At 41.8% G+C, this 5,166-nt stretch overlaps 1 pseudogene; it reads left to right on the forward strand.

The window, feature by feature from the left end:
- Nucleotides 1-1,569: 1,569 nt before the first annotated feature.
- On the forward strand, nt 1,570-2,461 carry LOC113184246 (mitochondrial nicotinamide adenine dinucleotide transporter SLC25A51-like; annotated as a pseudogene).
- The last annotated feature ends 2,705 nt before the right edge of the window (nt 2,462-5,166 follow it).

Here is a 5,166-nt window from a genome sequence, read left to right on the forward strand (position 1 = left end):
ATTGGTCCCTGACTTTAACATCACTTTCTTGGCTGTTTGTGTTACATTGAAGAGTTTTATATCAGTGAACCTGCTTCCTGATATTTATATGCTGAAATTTGAGTCAATACTTTTTTAAATGCTCTGAAGAGAATTACCTGGAAATCTTTGTAAAAATGGACGCTCCATCTTTCCTCTATTCACTCACCATGGTAGTTAAGGAATCAGTATCCAGCTGCTCCCCCAATGGTGTACAAGTTAATTTAATAATCACACCAGGAAAGCAATTTCAATAACTCAATTAGGTATTTCCTGAATTTTGATTAAAGGAAAATCACATGCTAACCTCTGTGCATAAGGATACAAAAACTGTCAAAATATAATCCTTATCCTCAAAAAGTTTAGAATTTGTCTGCAAAAAAATAAATAAATAAGAATGGCAATAGAAGAATAACATTCCATCAGCCCTTCCTCCATATTACACAACTCTAGGGGGCAGGGTTCACAAAGAAAATAATGGAAATGGTGCCTCCTGGGAGGTATTTAATGGACTGCATTCAATAGTGAAGATAATAAGGGCTATGACTATATCTGCAGATAATATGTCCTTCAAAAGTTGGAACTTTGTCATTCATCTTTGTCAATCCACAGTCTCTGGCCCAGCACCTGGCACAATACAGATGTGCAATAAGGCTAGTTCAGTGGCCATGATTGAATTAACATGTTTACTATGGGCTTTGGTGGTCAAGGAAGGCTTCAGGTTTCATCAAGAAAAGGAGATTGAAATTGGACCTTGGGGAAAGGGATGCAGTGAGAGAAGCAGTGTAAAAACTAAATAGGCCTAATTGAGTATCTTTTCCTTTCAATTAAGAAAAAATCCTCAACATAAAGGTGAATGTGCAACAGTTCAAAATTCATGCTTATTGTAACTTATGAGCCTTGAAAATCATTCTACTCAATTCCCATGTTCTGCATGCAATTCAGACAAGATAAAGAGAAAGAAGGTGAGTGCCTCCTTACCACCACCCTGTACTTCAGGGTCTGACTCCTATCTTGAGAGACTTAGTGCTCTGGAATCACAGAGCAAGGGAGCCCAAAGATCTACATACAACTCTTTCAGTTAGAGTGATAAAGACTACAGAGCCCTGATTTCAGGCTGTGTCCCCATCACACTGTATTTCTGCTGCGTTTGATCCCCAAAGATCAAGCTACTCCTGATTCCTCGTCTTCTATGTTTGCAGAGTCTGTACAGGGCTTCAGGGAACAGAGTAGCCATGCGAAGTCTGAAGAGGACTAATGTTTGAAGCAACCATCACTCAAAAATGATCCCACAGGGCCTGTGCAGGCTCTGGCTCACAGACTCACATGAAGGGGTCCTGTGGGCCGGTGGCTCAGGGTGTGGGGCCTGGAGCCCACAGCCATGGAAATCCAGTTATCAAAGTTGACTCCAGAAGAAAGAACCTGACAAACCAGTAACAATGGAAGAAATTGGGAAAGTTGCCAAAAAGCTATCATCTCTTACACCATCAGACTCCGCTAGTGTCACAGGCTTAAAAATTTCCTTCATGAAGAAGAAAGACCTTAAACAACATGATGGATTCAGAAGTTCATGATAAGAGGCCACCAATCCTTACATCTTCAAAACAAGACATCTCACCGCACATTACAAATGTTGGTGAGATGAAGCATTGCTTGTGTGGCTGCTGCGCAGCTTTCAACAACATAGCCATCACATTTTTCATTCTGAAGATCTTTTTTCCACAGCAGCTCTATGGAATCAAAACCTGGGATGCAGTGCTTCAGTTGAGGAGGGATGGATTTAGAAAGTTATATAATGGAATCCCTCCACCATTAATGCAGAAAACTACCAACCTGGCACTTACATTTGGTCTGAATGAGGATTTGTCTTGCCTTGTCCTTTTAAAAGCATGTCAATATCCTGAGTTTGCAATCTGTGATGTGGCGGCAGTATTTGCAGAGACAACAGAAGCTATTTTCACTCCATTGGAAAGAGTTCAGACATTGCTTCAAGATCACAAGCATCATGACAAGTTCAGAATCACTTATCAGGCTTTCAGAGCACTGAAATACCATGGAATTGGAGAGTATTATCAAGGTTTGGTGCCCATTCTTTTTCGAAATTGATTCAACAACGTCCTTTTCTTTGGTCTTCGCGGTCCCATTAAGGAGCACCTGTCTACTGCAATGATTCACAGTGCTCATTTGGTCAATGACTTTGTCTGAGGGGGTCTACTGGGTGCCATGTTGGGATTCTTGTTTTTTCCAGTTAATGTAAAAACTCACATACAGTCTCAGATTGGTAGAGAATTTCAGTCTTTCCCCAAGATTTTCAAAACAATCTACCTGGAACAGAACAGAAAACTGAAATCTTTTTAGAAGTGCCCATTTGAATTACCATCCATCTCTCATCTCTTGGGGGATAATCAATGCTACTTATGAGTTCTTGTTAAAGGTTATATGAGAAAAGTCATTGGTGAAGTGTCATATTAACTAAATTGACCTAAGAACGTAGTTTGGTCTAATTCCTAATTGGCTCAGATATAAGTTGGTCACTAAGTCCAGGCTGGATGAATTATGGGCAAAGTTAATTTCCTTAAGCCTCAACAACAAAAATAAAAACAATAAAAAGTTTTAGCAGGAATTTTTTTTTTTTAAAAAATGATCACATAGCTTAAGTTGGCACCCCGACACTCAACGACAAAGCATAAAGTACCATGCTGGTTTGAGAGGCTTCTCAGGCACAAGTCAGAAGAAATTCAAGCTTGCAGAAAACATGTTAATTAAAATGTGAAGTATGTCCCACTACACAAGCTCTCCACACCAGCAGGGTGACATGGACTGTTACCAAGTCCTAACTGTAGGGCAGGGGAAGATTCAAAGACAGTGAATCCTCCAACTTGGTGTGTAGAACCTTCCTACAAAACCAACAAGCTCCCATGAAAGAAAAACAAGTATGATTTTCCAGCACTTCAAGATAAAGTACAACTCAGCCATGGATGACATTTCATGCCAGGGGTCAATTTCTACTGTTAGTGAGAATATTTACAAAGGGTGGTAGAAAATCATTTGAGCACTTCACAAATGGAGGAAGGAACCTGCCTACTGTCCCCAACCAATGAGACCCAGCCTTTGGTATTGTAAATAAATATTTAAGGCAAAGCTTTTGTATCAGTCAAGTACCGAGATGGTAAAAAGGACTCCAACAAAAGGAGATGAAATGCAAAAAGGAAATAAGCATGTGTGTTGAGCCCCTTCTGTGGACTTTCTTTCAGATTGGCCCTTTCTGGGGTCACACATACTCTTTTCCACCTACAAGAAATTTCTGCCCCAATTTTGCAGATACAGATCTGCCCATGACTCTGAGTAAGGTGAAAGTTTCATTCTCCAGCTAGCTCTAGAAGGAACAAAGCTGTTACTGTGATCTTCATCAGTCTGATTTCATGTTTTATTGCCTGGCAAAGAGGGATGCTACCTATGCACCTTCCAAAACCCCAGAAGGGTCTCCTCACCCTCCTTGCCTATTGAGGAAGAATCTGTCTTTGTTCGATCTAGTTTTGGGAAACTGTTGTAATGATCTTGGTGCAGAGGAGCTTAAAAGAGGTCAAATTAATTTGCATGAGAAAGGGCATGGAGCTCATCTTGAAAGAATATAATAGATCTGGAAGGCGAGAAGAGAAATCAAATAGTGGCATTTACAGAAAAGAAGCTGCAGAGACATGAGGAGCAGCTGAGGTGATGAGGGGACTTTGGGAAGAGAGATCTATAAAGATTATGTCAGGTGGCATAGTTACCCTTTTTGCTCTCACTTCCAGAGGCGTCAATCTCTACTAGCACACATAGTTTTTCAAGGTGAGTATAGGATTAGCCATTCTTCTGAATGTGACCCTATGCTAAACTGGCCTTTAGGCAGCCCAGTTTCATTCAGGCTAGAAGACATAGAGATTGACTAAACAGCGCAAGGAAAATATTTCCCAACATGCTTTATGGAACACTAGTACCCATTTGGAGATTCACAACGGGTATTATTAACATGCTAGTCGAGGTTCTAGAAAAATTGTCAGCAAAAGAGCCTATATGAGGGGCTGGGGATGTGGCTCAAGCGGTAGTGCGCTCGCTTTGAAAAAATTCTCTCTCTCTCTCTCTCTCTCTCTCTCTCTCTCTCTTTAAAAAAAAGAGCCTATGTGACTTGAATCAAGCTTCTTCTAAATTTAATTTACCACAAAACTCTTCATGTAAGACACTTTGAGAACCCTGGCACAAAGGATAAAACAGTAAGACCCAAAGTTATTACTTGGTAATATGGGGAGAAAGAGGACACTGCAAATTATTGCCAGAAAATATCGCGGTATTCATATCTCTGCCCACAATGAAACTGTTGTAACTGCAGCTTGAGTTAAAAGTTAACTGTTTTTACTTGAACTTGAACCAGGAAGAACTCCTATCATTGAAGGAATTTGGAGAAGAGAGGGAGAAAGTGAGGAGGTGAGGAGAAATCGTCTGTGGTGGCCACACAGAGCAGGAAAATTATTTCACAGGAAAAAAAAAAGTATCAAAAAGCTAGATACACAGGACCACTTACTGCAAAGATAAGAAGCTTTGCACAACCCAGACTAGTAGTAGCTGTACATTAGAGGGAAGCCTTCCTGAGGTCAGTAGAGAAAACACAACACTTACAAACTACATATGCAAAGATTAAAATTTACTAGTTAGGCCCTGGAAGCAAGAAAAGGCTAAGTCAGGGGCAAGGCAATTCCTACAGAAGGGAATCCAGACCAGAGCAGAGCTAGTCACACTAATGTGATCCCTAATTCCTCAGTGAAGTGGCACTGGAAAATGGTAGAAACAGCAAGGCTGAACTTCTCGTAACTTCTCGTAACTTCAAAAAAAAAAAAAAAAAAGTCCTCAGTTAAATAAATCCACTAGTTGGAGTGCCTGCAAGCTAGGCGAACCTGCAAGCCACGGGCGGGCGGGTCAGGCCCAGCAACCAGCCAAGTGACAGCAGCTACACGCGCCGGCGGGGAACGCGGACCAGACCCACTAGGACAGGTCCGGCGGACGGCTGAGGGCTAGGCCCGTCCCCTCCCCCAGTGTCTGCAAGGTAGGCGGGACTGTGAACACCAGCAGAGCGGGCCCAAAGCCTGCTGAGGGGCGGAACCGGCCCCTCCC

The sequence above is a fragment of the Urocitellus parryii genome, chromosome 1, assembly GCF_045843805.1.
Source record: "Urocitellus parryii isolate mUroPar1 chromosome 1, mUroPar1.hap1, whole genome shotgun sequence".
In the NCBI taxonomy this organism is placed as follows: Eukaryota; Metazoa; Chordata; class Mammalia; order Rodentia; family Sciuridae; genus Urocitellus; species Urocitellus parryii.